The 19,624-nt window shown below is 38.8% G+C and overlaps 1 long non-coding RNA gene across 1 annotated transcript; it reads left to right on the top strand.

The window, feature by feature from the left end:
• The first annotated feature begins 1,353 nt into the window (after positions 1 to 1,353).
• LOC122238400 lies at positions 1,354 to 18,221 on the top strand. Its single transcript, XR_006217314.1, has 3 exons — positions 1,354 to 1,532; positions 2,166 to 2,285; positions 18,165 to 18,221. It is a non-coding gene; the product is annotated as an uncharacterized LOC122238400 (long non-coding RNA).
• The last annotated feature ends 1,403 nt before the right edge of the window (positions 18,222 to 19,624 follow it).

Genomic DNA, 19,624 nt, shown 5'->3' with positions numbered 1-19,624 from the left:
CAGCCTCCGCTGTGGTCGATGTCAAGAAGGCGAGTCCCCAGGCAGCCCTCAAGCCCAGCAGAGTGCCCAGCACACCCCACCCAGGCGTCCCAACCACAAGGAAGCACCCAGTAGCTCCCACCAGGTTCCTGCTTCTGGTGTGGAGAGAACAGCTCGGCAGTGGCCCGCCCTGCCTGGAGAGAACACTGGAGCTGGGAATGAGGCCTGCGGGGCAGACAGCAATAGTCCGGAAGAGAAAACGCTGGAGGTGTTGTAGGCCACCAGCGGCTCCCGCTCTGGAGCCCTCTCACGCCCTCCCCCGACCAGCCCACAGGCCAAAGACTGTAGGCGGCTGTCGCTGAGCCCACAGTGGGGCCAGGAGGCCAGGCCCGACGTCACTCCCATGGCTGCCTGCAGGGGTCGGCTCTCCGCGCCCCGCAAAGGGGTAGTCCCTTTCTGCCTCTTTCGAGCCTGCGCTGCGCGGCAGAGCACTGCCGACCGCACCACCACCGCTAAGGGGCAGGGCTGAGGCTCGCGCAGCGCGCCGGGGGCAGGGTGCTCCGCCTCCTCGAAACACGAGGGCTTACCCGGAGTGGTTAGGAAAGTTTGATCACCGCACGGCTGTACTGACTCCCCTAAACCCTGGCAGCTCCGACGGGAGCAGGGGAGTGCTCCGGAGGTCCCCTAGCACCACGAACTTAGACCAAGAACTTCGGGGTTCCTTGCCGATACTCGCTGCCAGACCCCCTCAGGTTTCTCCCACTGTTGTCCACTCCGCCCAGCGCGTGCATGGTGGACCCCGATTTGCTGCCCCCAGCGCCCAGCCCCCAGCAGGCCGGGCTGTCGAAGGGCCCTGGCAGTTCGCGGAAGTCCGGGGTTCGCCCCAACGCCGGTACTGCTGCCCGCAAAGCCACTCTGGGGACCGCTCCCAATACCAAGGAAGCTAGCTATTGAGGGCCAGGTCAGTCCGCAACTCAGCGCCCGGAGCGAGGCCAGTGACAAGGGTGCCCCTGTACAGAGTCTTCAATCCCCAGACGGCAACTCGAAGCCCATCTGAGTAGGCCAGCAGCCGGCTCCCTCCCTCTAACCCTGCCCTCTGTCTACCTCCACCTGGCCTATCTGTACATTTGGGGCAGCGCCTACCTGGAGATTGACTTTTTCCCCTGGTACTCCGTACTAAGTCACCAGCGGCCAAGCCCGGCGCAAGGAAGAGGGCGAGAGGGGCCCTGCGGAGCGGGCTACTGAACACGCAAGTAGCAGTGGGACTATGACCTCCAGATGACCCTGATACTCACCTTGTATTGCGTGGCGACGCACAAGTAATGAGAGGCGAAGAGACGCACAAGTGGTAGGAGCAGGCGGCGCAAGCCCGGCACCAGGTGTTGGGCTTCAAGGTGCTGGAAGCAGCACAGCAGCTTCCACACAGATCGAGGACTTCCCGCCTTACACGGTGAAATGCTAGCCCAGACCCAGACATCCGGAAATCCACACCTTCGTTTCACAATCTACAATCTACCGCTGTGCTGGGATTCACCTGCGTCAGAATAAACCAGGTACTCCAGTAAAAAAATAAAAAATAAAAAATAATACCACCACTGTGCACAGATCCTGTGAATATGTTACCTTACATGGCAAGAGGGATTTTGGAGGTGTAATTAAGGGTTAAGGTCCTTGATTTGGGGAGATTGTCTTGGATTGTTAAAATGGGCTCAGTATAATCAAAATGGGAGAAACTCCTGGTGTAGTCAGCCAGACAGAAATGTGACACCACAGAAAAAAAGTCATAGCTACTGGCTGTGACTAGAGCCTCCAGCAAGGAATGCATCAGTGCCAACACCTTGACTTATGCTCGGTGAGACCCGTGGCATACATGTGACATACAGAACTGGAAGATTATACATTTCGGTTTTTTTAAACCTCTAAATTCATGGTAATTTATTACAGAAGTAGTGGATACAATTTAGCCATGATCATGAAGGTCTGGAACACAATTGAATTTGACTTCTAATGCAATGATATACTTGAGAAACCCTGAACTGTACTTTATCTATGTTGGTAAGTGAAAACGTATGAATAGCATTGCACAGAAAAGTGGAAGAAATAACATGTATGTTTGTTTTTTTTTTTTTTTTCTTTTTTCTTCTGTTTCTGTTGTTCTTTTGCCATGTACCACCTGAATATTTCAGGTAAATCCAGGAAAAGTTGGATATGGGGCCTGGCTTTCAAATATGGAATTCTAAATGAGGACAATATGCCTCTTCTCAGAATCAGCATTTTGGAATGAATAGGAACCTAGGAAGCCATAGGTAAGCAATGCAATGGTGAGTTTTCTGGAATGTCTAGATCATGTGGCATGGCAGGAAATTTCTAGTGGGTAGAGTCATCCTAGGGAGATTGGATTTATGGTATTTTTTAAATTTATACCCCATTCCATTTCTACAGATGGTTAGCTAGATAGTATATACACTGGGCCCTCTGATAGCTCTTCAATATTTTTTAACAGGAATTACAGAAATAATTTTATATTGTTTGGTATTAAGAATACTAACTAGTATATCCCCTCCCCATTCCTAACAGAACCTCAAAATTCTTAGTGATCATCTTACCCACCAACACAGGAGTGGACCTTACCTGGCTTATATTAATTACTACATCCTAGATGTACTGTGGTGGTTGGTCCGTATGTGGTTCTGTGTTCCAATCTGGACCACTGAGAAGTAGGGCAGCTTTTTCAGAAGGCATCTGTTTTGCTTTGGGTGTGACTGCTTTTACCACCTAGTTCTATAATACTCGGAAATGGTGAAATTTAGAAAAAAAATTATCCATTATTCAAACTAAGAAATACCATACTTACAACTTTATTTTGGAGTCAGAAAGTCCTGGATTCTATAGTGATTAGTAGATAAGTATTATAACAAACTGAGGGAAGCATTTATGTGTGTGTGTTCTAAATAGTGACAGATGCAATGATAAAACTTTGTTGGAAATAGGTATAGTGAATGAAGGGGGTATTTGCCTTCAAACAGAATGGGAACAGAACGGATTGTGTCTTAGCAGGCCAAGAATCCCTCTGTGGTAACTAGAAAATAAAAGAATAAACTGCAAACAAACAAACAAACAAATGAATAAATAAATGTGTTTTTAAATATATCAGAGACCAAATGACAAAGACCAGATGCTCTAGAATTCCAGAGAAGAAAGCCTTTTTAAATGATTTAATGATTGCCAGCTACTTTATTCCCTCTGGGAATTTGCCAGATCTTGGCACAAATTGTGTTTCTATTGGCCCTGGTAGGCAAATTTTATAGAGGAATAAAGAAACAGCAGATATTTTGACCATCTTACTGTGTTGGCATCACAAACTCGAAACTAGATATTCCAGTTATGCATTTCCCTGGAACAGATCACTTCAAAATTTAGGCTTAAACTTTGACTTAAAACAACATTTATTTTCCCTTATAGTTTCTTTGGCACAAGAATGCCAGGAAATATCAGCTGGGTGATTCTGGCCTAGAGTCTCTGCAGTGGTTGCATTCAGATGTGACTGGAGCTGGAATAGTGGAGGGATGGAATACTGAGGGCTATCTGTTCTCTGTCTCTCTGTCCATGTGGTCCCAGGGCTTATCCATGTAATCTCTGTGGAATAGTTTGGGCTTCTTCACAGTTTGGTGGCCTCAGGGAAGTTGAATTGTTAACAGCTGAAGGCTGTAAGAGTGAAAGAATCTGTCAAAAAAGGCAGAAGCTGAATCACATTTTATGAGCTCATGGTGTGTTGCTTCCATCATGCCCTATTGGTTGAAATAAAATGCTGCCCAATTTAAGAAGGAACACAGATCCCACCCCTCAATGGAAAGTGTATCAAAGTCACATTGCATGTGTACATGTAGCATGAGAGTTATTATTGTGACCATCTTTGGCAAGTACAACCTACCACACTACAATATGCACCCAACCCGGTCACAAGTCACAAGATGACTTTCCAATGACTTTTCTGCATTCTGGGTCAATGGAGAAGGGTCAGAGAATAGGCCAGAAAAGTGGAGTGAATTCCCTCATAGTCTCACAGTGCTTTGGATACAAGGTCTAGCTAGAATGAAGGGGCCTGCAACAAAGCCAAGGTTCATCTCCCCTCAACTCATTCAGCAAATTGTTAATATGCTTGGAGTGAGGTTAAAAATCCAGCTCAAAACTTCTGGAGGATAGAACTGTTAGGGGTTGAGGAAAGGGACCTTAGGCTCAATTACAAGTTTGGAAGGAGCCTATTTTAGTACGTTTGAGCTACTATGACAAAATACCAAAGAGTGGGTGGCTTATAAACAACAAAAATTTATTTTCACGGTTCTGGAATCTGGCATTCCCAGATAAGAGTACCAGCATGGTCAGGTTCTGGTGAAAATGTTCATGGAGGGCCCACCCTTGTGACCTGTTCACCTCCCAAAGACCCCCACCTCTTAATGCCATTACCATGAGTATTAGGTTTTTAACATATGAATGTGAGGGAGTCACAAATATTCAGCCCCTACCAGAACCTACCTGTGGAACTGGGGTGAAGCAGAAGTGCCCTATGAACCATTCCCAACCCAGATCAATCCCCTATTTTATTGAGATGATTGGCGCTTCACTCTATCTGCTCAAAAGAAGAAACTATATACCCTTGCTCATGGAAAATATAACTGTTACCTCTATAGTCAGTGCTGTGCAACTGTTATCATTGCTTTCATTTATTTTTTTAAGTTTATTTACATATTTTGAGAGAGAGAGAGAAGGTATGTTATGGGCAGAGAGAGAGGGAGAGAGAGACAAAATCCCAAGCAGGTTCTACACTGTTGGCGCAGAGCCCAATGCAGGGCACAAACTGTGAGATCCTGACCTGAGCCGAAACCAAGGGTCAGATGCTTAACCCCCTGAGCCATCCAGGTGCCCCAGGTTGTCATTGTTTTCAGCCCTGAATATGTAGTTGGAATCGATGTGTTAAATGCTTCCACTTTCTCTTCCCATAAGTACCAGAAGGGATTCCCCTGATGGAAAAAAACAAAACAGACAAACAAACAACAAAAAAAGCAGAAGTGCTAAGAACACTGGGTCCCACTATTCTAATAATCCTTTGAAGTTTGAGTCTTTGTGACTGATGATTTTTAACACTGGAACCTCTGTCAGTGGGAAGTGGTCTTCTCCTTAGGGATTTGTACTCATTTTCTCCTGGGACTGACTACCAGGCACATTTATTTTCAAAAGCAGCTATTTGCTTATTATTAAACTCTTGTATAAACTGAACACATGAACTATGAAGGTCTTGTGACTTCCAAACCAAATATTCCTATTTTGGGTGTGGATCAACTCAGATTCAATGATTAACAAAGAAGATAGGACCTAGAAACCTAGCTAGTGAACCGGAAAAGTTATATTCAAGAACACAGCTGATTTGGCCCCAGTAGCTCTTTATTTTATATGAAAAAGTGGCAACTATCTCATTAGGGAAAACTCCATTTTCTACTCCATTGACTGAAGCAAAGCTGATGGCTCAGTGGGGTCCACAATTCACAGAGCTTCCCCCACATACCTGGCCTGGTTCACTGATGCTTTGGCTGAGGTGAGACCTGATGGTACCCACTGGGCTGTGGCAGCTGTTCTATCTCAGCATCAGCTATGCAGAACTGCCAATGACATGCTCTCTCTGTTTAGTGGGTTGAACCCAAGGCTGTTGTCACGTACCTGGCCAATACTCCCCTTGATTAAATTTGTTATATTTTCACAGACTCTTGAGCTATTGCTCAAGAGATGGGGTTCTTGTTTAGTCTCCCGGTTGCAAAACTACAAAATTAAAGGCACCACTCTTGGGAAATGTACGTGGTGGAAACAAATCATGGCTACTAATCAGACTCTAGATTATTCACAAAAGATGTACACACTAAGGGCCTTTTATCTGAACAGACCCAATGAAGTCAAGGTCTGAATAAAATATTTCAACATCCAGATTATAAACACTATTGCCTATATTCATAATTGTACCAGATGTGGCAACTGAACCACTATTCTTGACTGAGCACAAAGTAAACAAATCAGTGTTTTGATGCAGAGGCCAGCACCGTGTGCCAGATTTGACTCCTGCCAAAAGTTGGTCCATTTGTCTCATGACAATGTGGGGCAGATTATGGCTCCTGCTCACTCTTGACATACTGACTACACCAGAACTTCGACCACTGTCAAAACTATTTGGTAGGAACACAACAAAATTGGCACTTTTTCAAGTTATGGTGCTGCTGTCCCAATGTGATCAGCTGATTTTGGCCATGTAATTATGGCCCTTGGAACTAAACTGTGTTACGTTTTCAGCTTTCTGGACAATTTTCCATATGGTAATGATGCACCTTTTTTTCCAAAAAGACAACAATGGCCGATAATGTTTTCAGTAGACTTTCCCCACACCCTAATATCCACGGGCTTTTGGTATAACTTAGTATTGAAATATCCTCCTCAAAATCCATTCAAATAATTTATAACACTCTCCCCCTTCCCCTCCTCTTAGTCCACACACCTTGGTAAGGCAGCTAAAGGATGGCAAACAATTCTGTTTCAGCTATATGTATTCTCTTGATGGCTTGATGTAATAATCATAAGGAAAATGAATACTTACACAAGAACAGTGATTGCCAAGAACCCCCTACACTGGCCTACAAAGAAAGAGACAACTGGGGCGCCTGGGTGGCTCGGTCGGTTAAGCGTCCGACTTTGGCTCAGGTCATGATCTCACGGTCCGTGAGTTCGAGCCCCGCGTTGGGCTCTGTGCTGTCAGTTCAGAGCCTGGAGCCTGTTTCAGATTCTGTGTCTCCCTCTCTCTCTGCCCCTCCCCTGTTCACGCTCTGTTTCTCTCTGTCTCAAAAATAAATAAACGTTAAAAAAAAAAAAAAAAAACAAAGAAAGAGACAACTACACATCTGTACCTTTTGTAACAATTCCACTTTTCCTTGTACACTCTTGTTTTCGGATGGAAAAACTGGTTTCCAGTAAGTGCTGATTGAAAATAGGGAAAACTATGGCTATTGGAATGGGACGTATAGATTAGGGGACAGTAGAAGAGCAACAGTTCTGTGACCTGGAAAGGGAACATCTCCTGGAGATGTAGAAGAGTGAGGGGCAATTAATGATCTTTGTCTTTGACAATTATCACTGGAATCTTACCCACGAAGGAAAGCATCCTATTGCAGTTCTCCCAAACCAACGATGGATCCTTAAATGTAGCCGACTATTGGGTCTGCCATGTCCAAACATATTAACTCTGATAAGAATTGATAATTATTTCCTTTTGTCATTGGAAACAATAAGAGATGACCACAGATCCTGTACATTCCATGTGAGATACTTGTCAAAACCTCTACTTGTATTTCTCACCCTTATTCCTGTTGTCATCCCACTGACATTCTATAGAGAGGAAGAGGGCCATATTTCTGATAATGGGGACAAACAGGACAGGTTGAAATGAAGGCTCTCAGGAAGTCATTCTATAAACAAAGAGTAAACTCAGTCATCTTGTCTGAAATGGTTTACCATCTGATTGAAGAGACACATTGGAGACACTATCAGCTGCCCCTGATGGATATAGACCTTGCTTGGATGTATCCAACAATTATCAATATTTTCTTCCCAGTGGAATTGTGTGCACTTTTGTTAATGTATTTTCTATGTAGAAGCAGGTATTAACTTGCTTTCTTCCCCAAAACATAATGCACCCTGGGGTGTCATAAGAGACTTCCATGTGTTTAAGGAAACATCACCAATAGGTCATGTGTTCCTCAGATGATTGTGGAGATCTCTCTGAAATGAAATGAAATGAAGCTACCCTTGGTTTCTCAGGGAAAACCCTAGAAGAGTGTGTGTGTGTGTGTGTGTGTGTGTGTGTGTGTGTGTGTGTAAACATAAATCTCTCCTCCTCACATCCTTGAAAATAGAATTCTTTTTTTTTTAATTCTTATTTTTTTGAGAGAGAGAGAGAGAGAGAGAGAGAATCAGGAGGGACAGAGAGAGAGAGGGAGATAGAGAATCCCAAGCAGGCTCCATGCTGTCAGCGCAGAGCGCAATGTGGGGCTCAAACTCACAAACCATAAGATCATGATCTTAGCTTAAAATAAGAGCTGGTCACTAAACCAACTTAGGCACCCAAGCACTCTGAAAATAAAATTCTTTTATTTTATTTTATTTTATTTTATTTTATTTTATTTTAATTTTTTTTAACATTTATTTATTTCTTTGAGACAGAGAGAGACAGAGCATGAATGGGGGAGGGTCAGAGAGAGAGGGAGACACAGAATCCAAAGCAGGCTCCAGGCTCCGAGCTGTCGGCACAGAGCCCGACGCAGGGCTCGAACTCACGGACCGTGAGATCATGACCTGAGCCAAAGTCGGACGCTCAACCGACTGAGCTACCCAGGCGCCCCATTAAAATAAAATTCTTAAAAATAGTTAATTGGAGTTTAAAATGCTTTTCCCATTGTGATTAAAATTAATTGCAAAATGCAGGGGCGCCTGGGTGGCGCAGTCGGTTGGGCGTCCGACTTCAGCCAGGTCACGATCTCGCAGTCCGTGAGTTCGAGCCCCGCGTCAGGCTCTGGGCTGATGGCTCAGAGCCTGGAGCCTGTTTCCGATTCTGTGTCTCCCTCTCTCTCTGCCCCTCCCCCGTTCATGCTCTGTCTCTCTCTGTCCCAAAAATAAATAAATGTTGGAAAAAAAAAAAAAATTAAAAAAAAAAAAATTAATTGCAAAATGCAAGACATGTATCTTGATTTAACTGTCCATAACTAATAGCTGACAACTCATCTTTGGCATTCAGAACTTGGGCATAAAATGTAAGAAGATATTTAAAAAAAACTCAGGAAATAAATATGTAATTCAATTCAATATTTTTATTAAAAAATACATTAGATTGACAATTTAAGGCCAATGGCCTGGATACTAGTTTCATAAATAAAGTTTATTGGGTTACCCTCCCACTACATGCATTTCTTTCTCATCTCTAGGCAATCAAATTCTCTAAATTTCAGCCTCTTACATTGTTCTAATATTTGTACTGGGCACAACTATTTGAGTGAAGTTTGCCTGAGTAAGGAGCGTTTTAAAGATGTGTGCATCCACCTTAATATCTTGTTCTTTAGATTTGGCAGTATATCAAAAGTGCACATTTTAAGGCATTGCCAAAGAAAGATGGATGCCCATTGGGCACCCAGAGTTGGATAGGAGTACTTATTTGGATTTAAATAGGAAAGTCAGCTCTACCTTTGAATCTGTACCTGGTTTAATATTCCATATTAATTTTTCAGTTTTTTTTAACACTTTCTGGCTATTTCAGAACTCACATATTTTCAAAATACCGGAGTTCATATGTGAGTCATTGCTATGTTTTCACATTTATCATGACAAAGGCAGCAGCAACATCTGTGACATGAAGATTGAGGAAGAGGTCATGATATGAATCATGGTTGGAGATGACTATTTGTAACTTAGGAGTTTATTTGGGTAAGGCATATATACAACACCTATTCCCACTGTGGTCCAATGGAACCGAAGGAGTGTGAATTATTGGATGGAAATCCACATTGGTGTTACTTATGTAGACAATCTGATGATTGCAGGTTTGCTGTATAGCATTTCCATTATGAAAGTAATGTTTCCTCCATGGATAATGACACAGGCAGGAAATCTCATGAAATGCTGCTTGGTAAACAAAAATGAAAGGCCTAATATTTTTCTACTACTAAAGACTTGTTACCTTCAATACTAAAAGAGTTACTGCATTAATATTAGTGAAATAATATCCTTATGAGTCCTTGTTTCTAAAACTGTGAGAGGCCCACACATTCTTATTCCGATTATTGCATTTATATTGGATTGTAAAATAACCATCCTGGAGACAAGTGGTAAAACAATTTTTCAAGTGCAGAGACTTATACTGCATGTCAAGTGATTATTTTCAGAGAGTAAAAATCAAATTCTCTCTGCTATGCAGCAGGATGGTATTTTATGATAATAGAAGACACTTGCAAACAAGTCTTACTGTAGTTTTAAAAATTAGTTCTCTACTTCTTAATATCACCTTTACAAATGATTCATCAATGGCTGCTGCCAACATCCTCTTTTCTCACTTATCTCATTTTGCCCTTCTCATTTTTTTTTATTTTGGCAGTTTATCATGCTTGGAAGTAGAGATGCAGCAACTCTTTCTTAGAAGCTGACATATTTAGAGCACCAACTAGTTTATTGCACATCTTCGAATTGCGTCATTTTGTCCACCCTACTGCAGTGGTCAAAAGAGTAATTCTCCATACATCTTTGTAACTTGGAACCATAGTTTGAAAAAAAAAAGTCCCTAATTCTAGAAAGCACAGAGTGATTCTAGAATAGGGAGAAGAGCCTCAGTTGGGGAAGTAGAAGTTCTGCACATTCCCAGAAAATAGAAACTTGTACTAGACTAAATATGACAATATTAAATAAGTATTTGTTGTTAGAAAACATGAAAGAGAAATACCATATATTGCATGAAACATCAAGATAAGGTGAGGTACTGGCTGGGAAATTTATCCAGGTCTACCTGACTTCCTGTGGGAATAGTTCACAGAAAAGTGAATGTGTGGCTAATTGATTCAACCAACTGATCTCCTTCTAAAGAGAAGGAATGAGAGTGAGAAACCATGAGGTAGCCTCATGAAGCAAGACCAGACAGCCAGGTTGGAACCAGCAGCACTAGCCTCATTTAAGGAGCTGAAGTTGATATAAATGTGACTCAATCTGTCATATCCCCTGCCCTCCTGGGAATAATGTTTTCTCCTATTATCAGAATGCCCCTTAAACTTATACCAGAGCTCTACTCTGTATGTGTAAGTACATATGGACTCATAATTATTTGGGCAGGTGAGAAGACCAGGAATCTCTCCTAGCTCATCTGGTTACAGTAAAGATGACTATCACAAGGTAGCCTATACCAGTGTGAATTCTTCCCTCTCCTACAGAGGAAAAGTTAAGGCAAGGTTAGTAAGACATGTGATTCTGACCCCATAGAAGAAAAAAACTCAGTAGACAAAATATCTCACTTTTTCATTCAATCAGCAATTAATTGTTGAGGATCTGTGATCCAGTAATTTTTTTCTAGGCCTTTAGGATTTGACAAAGAGCAACAAAAACAAACAAGCAAAAATCCATGCCTGATGGGAACCTACATTCTAATGTGGGGAAAAAAGCATCTTTAGGTGATTTTTCATAGATACAATTATTTGCATTTGAAATATGAATTTCTTGACAATTCTTTTAGAGTAGAGGATCTATTACAGATATATCCAAATACTGTGAATTGAAGGGAGATGAAGGAAAGAATAATAGATTTTCCTGAAAGTTGTCTATTTTGTTATCCTTATTAAGACCTCTTCAATATTTAATGAAGTACAAAACTCATGAAATGTTTCTATGTGCAAAGGCTCACTGACATGAAAAACAATGACAAGGCTAAGCTTTGGATCTGGGTTTCTCTCTCTTTCTCTCTCTCTCTCTCTCACACACACACAAAATACACACACAAATACAGATTCTGAGACAACCTAAGGACACAGGAATACACATGAAAAGGTAGCACAACAAAAGAAGGGGGAAAGCTCTATTTGCCCACATAGCAGTGCCAAGCACAGTGCCTTCTGATGAGTGGTGCTGATTCGGCAATAAATCACCCAATGGCCAGATTAGGTCAACTCTCCTTCAGCCATCCTACCCCAAGCCCTCTTGCCCCTACCCCACTATGTTCTTTGTTCAGTAATTCCTCAGATTAAAACATTAAGAACAGGGGCAGGGCACCTGGTGGCTCAGTTGGTTGAGCATCCGAATTCAACTCAGGTCATGATCTCACGGCTGGTGAGCCCAGCTCATGAGTTTGAGCCCCACGTCGGGTTCTGTGCTGACAGCTCAGAGCCTGGAGCCTGCTTCAGATTCTGTGGTTCCCACTCTCTCTGACCCTCCTCTGCTCACACACTCTCTCTCTCTCTCTCTCAAAAATAAATAAACATTTAAAAAAATTTTTTTAACATTAAGAATAAAGCATTTTTTTCCTCTCATTAGGAATAGACAGAGGAACTTTTTATCTAAATCTCTACCACTTTTCAATTTGTGAAAATTTTATTCCCAAATATTAAGTCTTCCATATGTTCCAGACTGCTTTTCTTTATACAAATGATATAATTTTTAAAGTAGTTTCTGTTGACTAAATAGTACAGATGAGAATGTAGTACTAAATAGTACAGATGAGAATCTGAAAGTAAGTATATATTATACATATATATATATATATTTGTATATTTTTATATATAAATTTATATATATTTCTTTTTTGGAAATAAGGAGAAGTTTTTGGTTTTATAAACAAGTTCACAGACCTTCAAAACAATTTAAAATGGTTTTCTGACTTCATAAGGAGTTTAATTTTTTTTTTTATTTTACTATTTTATTTTACTTTTATCATCCCTGTTATGATACTTGAATGTGTCTTTATTTTACATGGAAATTCTCTGACTCTATTCTCAGAAATCTGATTGTGAAAGCCTAGGATTGGTTCTACCATCATTTCTGATATAGGTAGTTTAAGTAATACACTTTAAAGTATATAGAAATCAGAATGATTCACTTATAGTGATAAGTATATCATAGGGAACTTTTGACCAACTATATAATAGTAGGTTCCCAAACTATTGAAGTTAATAATCTTTCTGCAGACATTATAAAATGACTATTATTAAGCGAACATTTTCTTTTTTTTTAATTTTTAATGTTTATTTTTATGTTTGAGAGAGAGAGAGACAGAAGACAAGTGAGGGAGGGGCAGAGAGAGAAGGAGACAGAAACAGAAGCAGGCTCCAGGCTCTGAGCTATCAGCACAGAGCCCGATCCAAGACCTGAACTCAGGAGAGGTGACATCATGACCTGAGCGGAAGTCGAATGCTTAACCGACTGAGCCACCCACATGACCCAAGCCGACATTTTCTTACAAACGTTTGTAAATTAAAAATCACAAAAAAAACAAATCTTCAATGTTTTTATTTTTTTAGGGCCAGTATCTAAAAAAGAGTAACAAAATAACTCATTTTGCTAGCAAAGCTATAAATGTTTTTCCCCATATGAAAATTTGAAATCAGAAAACATTTCAGTAGAACTGGATCTACATCGTCTTAATTAATTTGAATTTAAATTTAAATAAATTTAAAACAAATGCTATGATTGATTCTAAGTAGTGGAGGTCATACTTAGCATACTTTAAGTATAAGCATACTTTAGTGAAGGGAGTATTTGACTTATAGAGGTGGAAATGAATCTCAAATTTAATTCTTATTCTTTTGGAAAATACAATGTGGTTAAATTAGATCTATCTATTTTAAAAATGTTTAAAGTCTTCACATAAAAATGGTAAATTACAGGGGTGCCTGGCTGGCTCAGTTGGTTGAGCATCTGACTCTTGATTTTTGTTCAGGTCATGATCCTGGGGTCATGGGATTAAGCCCTGCATTATATACCCTCTGACCCTCTCCTCAATGTGTGCTCTGTTTTTCTGTCTCTCTTAAAAAAAAAAAAATTACATGGAGAACAAAGACATCATTATACTGGTAGTCCTGGTCCTGGAATAAACCACTGTTTACTTTTTTTTTTTTTTTACATTTATTATCTGTGTCCATAGTTCTGTAAATGATTTTAAAATATTTCTTTTTCTGTTGCTATTTATGAGTACTTGAAAGATCTCTTCAGCCCAATGTATAAACCCTACTTTCTCTCTTGGAGAAATGTCAAAGCTTAGGTTTTATATCTCAGGGTTGGAAAGGTCATTAGAGGACATTTGATCTAAAGTTCCTTCAGATGTTTAAGTCCTCTTTCAATACTTTTGCAAAAAGATTGCCCAGTTACTTATGTATTCCAACCATAAGAGTTATTCCATTTATGAGTAACTCAAATTTTACTGAAGGAAACTACTTTAACATTCCTAAATTTAATTTTCTTAATTAATTTTTACTGATATTGTGCCAAGATCTGTTTCTCTTCCAGTTTTTTTTTCCCCTTACATCTTGGCATTATTCTTTGGAAAATGTAGAAAACACCTTATCTCTCTTCCTCTTGAAATGAAATTAAAGATTTTTGAAGAGAGAAATGATTGTCTACCTCTCCTCTCCAATTTCTCATTTTAAATCTATTTTCCTTTAGTTTTTGTAATATTTTATAAGATGGTTCCAGGTTCTCTGAGTAATAAATTTCAAATTGTCTATATCCTTCTTGAGATTCCATTTCTTTAATTTTAACATCATCACTTGTTAAGACACAGTCAGCTATAAAAAATGTTAGCATCTTTCAGTGAATGTGAATTAGTAAATCATCCTTTAAAATATTGCAATTACTGAAAGTGGATTTCAATAGAGAAAAGATTTCTAGAAAACTCACCATTGAACTGTGAAAATGATCTTATATAGATTCTGGTTCTATTTTGCAGGGCCACCACATTGCAGAACTCTAGGGAACACTAATTTCATTGAATTAAGGGACAAGAGTGAGTGAGAGATTAAAAATTCAAATGATAGGGCCATCTGGGTAGCTCAGTTGGTTAAGTGTCTGACTCTTGATTTCGGCTCAGGTCATGATCTCACTGTTTGTGGAGCTCAAATTTATGGGGTTGAGCCCCATGTCACACTCTGAGATGAGAACACAGAGCGTACTTGGGATTTTCTCCCTGCCCCTCCCCCACTTTCTCTCTCTAAAAATAAATAAACATTTTAAGAGAAAATTGAAATTATAGAATAAATAAGGCATAGATTGAGGCCCAAAGATAGAATGAACAGTGACACGAAAAGAGGGACATACTTTTTTCTGAAATGGAACAGAAAGGAGAAATGGATGTTTGAGTAAAGAACAAGACTATGCAGGAATTTTGGGTCAAATGACTTGGGGTTTTTCTTAGTGTTTATTTATTTATTTTGAAAGAAAGAGAGAGCATGTGAGTGGGGGAGAGGCAGAGAGAGAGGGAGAGAGAGAGAATCCCAAGCAGACTCTGCATTGTCAGTGTGGAGTCTGACACAGGGTCCAAACTCACAAACTGTGACATCATGACCTGTGCAACCCAGGTGCCCCAGATGACTTGAATTTTTACAAATAAAGTAGGAGATGCATTCTACAGATAAGGATGACAACTGAAGTAGCATACTTAGATGTTTGAGAGAAGAAAGTAATTCTTAGATAACAGCTGTGGTAAATGCAACAGAGTCTATATCAGATGACTAAAAATGACTGTCAAACAGCAGTGGGACCTAAGAGAGGATAAATTTATATTGGACATGTTGGTACTGTGACAAGTTACCTCCAGCAAATTACAATTTCCTAAGAAGAAAAAGGAAGAAATATAGATGTCCTAGAGATAGTATAGAGTTTTACAGGAATTGTATAAAATATTTTTTCTTATGATCACGAGTTTTACCACAATATACTTTTAGGACTTCTGGTCTAGACAGGATATTGTAAACCTGTTTCTTTGGTTTTCTTCCCATCAAGTACATCAATAAACTCTGGAAATATCAAAAGAGACAAGCACAAGAGAACTCTGGAAGTCTAAGTGTTATTCAGGGTTCCCTAAAGAAACAAATCCAATAGGATACAGAGAGAGAGAGACAGAGATAGACAAAGAGATCTCACACACAGCAGAGACAAAATTTCCAACTAACAAGGTCTAATTGACATACATTGAACATTCTTCCTAACAAAAGTAGGATAGACATTTTTTCCCCAAGAACCCATGGAATAGTCACCAAAGTAAACCAAATCTGGAACCATAAAACAAACCTCAATAAATTAAAATCACTTAAATTACACAGAGTATGTTCTCTACATATACTGGGTGATAACTAGAAATCAATAACAGAAAGACAATAGGCATTTTCCAAATATGTGGAAATCAAATTATAAACATTTAGATAATTCAGGTTTCAAAGAGTAAGTTTCAAAGTCTTTTTTTAATCATATAAACTACAATGAAAATGAAAATTTAGCATATTCAAAATATATGGGATACAACAAAATTATTGCTGAGAGGGAAATGTATAATACTAAATGCTTACATGAGAGATGAGGAAAGGTTTCAAATAAAGTTTGCCCAGAAAACTAAAGAAAAAAAAGGAAAGCAAAATAAACCCAAAGCAAGAAGGAAGAGAATAAAAGAGCAGAAATCATTGAAATTGAAAATAGGAAAACATCAGGGAAAGTGAGTAAAACAAACAACTGGTTCTTTAGAAATTGATAAAATTGATAAACCTGTAGCAAGACTTAAAACAGTATATTCTTACATTTATAGAAGCAATGGACTTCCAAAATATTTTGCATTGCATTAACCAAATTCAGATCTAGAACTGCAACTGACTCAGAGCATGAGCATACACACCTTCTTGGGTTCTGTAGAAGAGGAATTGGATAATGTTCTAAAACATCTCTAGAGCAAAGTCACCCAAAGTATTTTCTGTGATTTAAATTGTATGCTATCCACTTTTGAAATTGAAAATATGGGTAAAATTTGTAGAAACTTACACTTGTTTCTGGAAGACATGAATGCAATCTGTGGCCCAAAATGTCAAACTACAGGGGTGCCTGGGTGGCTCAGTTGGTTAAGCATCCGACTCTTGATCTTGACTCAGGTCACGATCTCACAGAGTGAGTTTGAGCCCATCATCAGGCTCTCTGTTAATGGCACAGAGTCAGCACAAGATTCTGTCTCTCCTTCTCTCCGCCCCTCGCCTACTTGTAAGCACACATAGGTGCACTCTCTCTCTCTCTCTTTTGCTCGCTCTCTCTCTCTTAATAAATAAACTTAAAAAAAGTCAGACTACAAAAAATCAAATGTATATGTGCTGAAATGTTCAAAAAATTTAGGACAAATTTTTCTTTTGGAAATGTTTACTTGGTTAGTTTATCTCATTTATCACTTCACTCTTTTAGGAAGGGATTCTTACAACATGCATGTCCTATTTGAATTTTAAAATACTCAAATCCATTTATTATGGCAATTATTATACACAAATCATTTTGAAACAGTAAATTATTTTCCCTAGACCTTCCTTTAATTATTTTAATTCAATAAAAAGGTAAAATTTATTTTATAATCTTAATTTACCTAATTCATATAAATACCATACATATCATATCTCCAGTAGAGTTTGTGCGTATGTATGTGTTATATATACATATATATATACGTGTATATATATGTATATTTATGTGTGTGTATATATATATGTACACATATGTGTATATATATACACATACATATATGTATATTTATGTGTGTATATATATACACATATATATATACACATAAATATACATATATAAAATTTTCAAGTATATATATATTGTACATAATCTAAAACAAGTTAGACAAAATAAAAACCATCAGAAAAAGTGTTGGTACAAAAGTTCAAATTTTGAAACATTTGGTGTTGAGAAAAAAGTGGCATTTGATTCTTCTGGGTAAATAAAAGTTATAGGCAACTACAAACCAAAGTAATATAATCATACAAGGTAAAGAAGACTGCAATCTGAAATCTGACCAAGTTGCCCTCTAGACACAAAGCTTCACTTTTTTGAGCTGAAAAGAAAGAACGGCTTTTCAAGTTTTGCAATTAGGAGACTCCAGTTGAAATGCTACATGGTCACATATCCTGGAGCTCTATTTTTCTCCTTCACTTAACACACTATGAGGAAATAGCTGACAGATTTTTGAAGCCAAACTTGTAGTGTGTTATTTGTGCTTTCTCTCCTCTATGAATTGTTATCATTTTCTGTTTCATATATTTTCTGTACATGTTCTGCTGACTGATTTATAATTTATGGAAGTAACCACATCTCCACTAGTGTTCCATGCCATGCAACACTGTTTTACTATATGAAGTAACGGTACAGGATATTTCTGCGATTCCCATAATACTTTTAAAATGCAGAGTTAGAAATGGATGTTCTTTAATCTGCTTTTAATAATAGTTTATTCTACTGAAAAATTGCTGCTTCTGCACTTTTTTATTTGAAGTTGGAATATGACCTTTTCATTGCTCTGTGTAACAGAAAATGCAAACCTATTAGCTTTAATTGAAAGTGAAAATCTAGATACATCCTTAATATGATCAATAATTTTTGCATCACAGGTTAAAAATGAAGAGAAAATCATGAAGATAGTTGTGCTATGACCTCCAAGTAGGTAATTATTTATCTGTTTACATATCATTTTACTTTCCTGACTATTGGAGTCAATATAGAATACCTGCTTATTATTAGTATTAAGATCCTAATAATAATAATATATGTAATACCAGGCTCAGGACAAGGATCATGATTTGTGTTTTATATTTCAAATATTCCTTGTATTTTTTTCCACAAATTTAGTCAACAAAATAATGATGTGAAAAAAATTTAGCAATTTTCTGTTAAGTGTTTTCAAATATCAGATCACCTAAGATAAGTTTTAGAAAAATGATACCAGTATAGGAAGAGGGAACTGGAGCAGGGGATATCATATATCAAAATATTTCTGCATTTGAATGTTCACAATGCACTCCTGGTTAGGTAAGGGTGTTCTGCTCCCACTGTAACATTTTTCCCTAAGTGGTATGTCCATCAATGTCCCAAAATGTGTTTGAGATCAATCTGAAAGAGTTAACAACTTATTAAATGTTTACATCTCAGAAGTTCCTTTTTATCCTGTGAGACCCCAGGATGTATATGAATTGTTGTAAGAAAGAGTAGCCTTTTCCATGATATAGAGTTGTACTGGTAAGTTTGCCAAACAAGGACTACATTTCCAAATTTTTCATGTAGATGGGACCATTTGACTAAGGTTTGGCCAAAAATGACTGAGAAAAAAATATATGTACCACTTCTAGTCTTGGACTCTTAGACATCTCTCAATCTACCTTCTGTTTTCCCCCATCCAATACCTCCCTCAGTCCACCCACTCTTCTTTTCTAGTTAGACCCAACACCACTTGAATGACCTGCCTTACATAGACGATATTTCCTTGTGTGATCAAGTCATTATAACACTGTGAGAGTTTTGGTGTCCTCATTTAATTTACTTAGATCTTACTCAGTCCCTCTTGACAAATCAACATAAAACCAAGGGTATACAAACATTATCAAGTTTCTGTGATAAAAACTATATACTAAGGACCAAATCATTACTTACCTTTTTAATACAGAGATATAATTAGTTAAAACATCTTTTTTAATGCCCTTGTACTTGTGACTCTGGGTATGTATATGTGTGTGTCTGTGTGTGTACATACATATGAACAGGCAGTTTTGCCAGTGTCTGGCCTATATACATACATATATATGTATATATGAATATGTGTACACACATACACGTGTATACATATAGACACCAACACTGACCGTGTCAAGTGAGACTGTTTACTTGAGGACTGTTGGGAAAGGTGGACATGTGCATGTGGTCTTTAAATACCCTCTCGGCCATATAAGAATGGTCCTTGGGCTTAGAGCAGTTGCTTACCAAGAGGTAGGAAACCCACACAACCTATACTGGGCTTATCGTTTTGTGTGGCAATGTTTTTACCTTTTCCCAGTCAACATGCTCTCTTTATCCTGCT

The sequence above is a fragment of the Panthera tigris genome, chromosome B2, assembly GCF_018350195.1.
Source record: "Panthera tigris isolate Pti1 chromosome B2, P.tigris_Pti1_mat1.1, whole genome shotgun sequence".
NCBI classification, from domain to species: Eukaryota; Metazoa; Chordata; class Mammalia; order Carnivora; family Felidae; genus Panthera; species Panthera tigris.
Note: the sequence above shows the minus strand (reverse complement) of the source record. Positions and strands in the feature narration are given on the sequence as shown.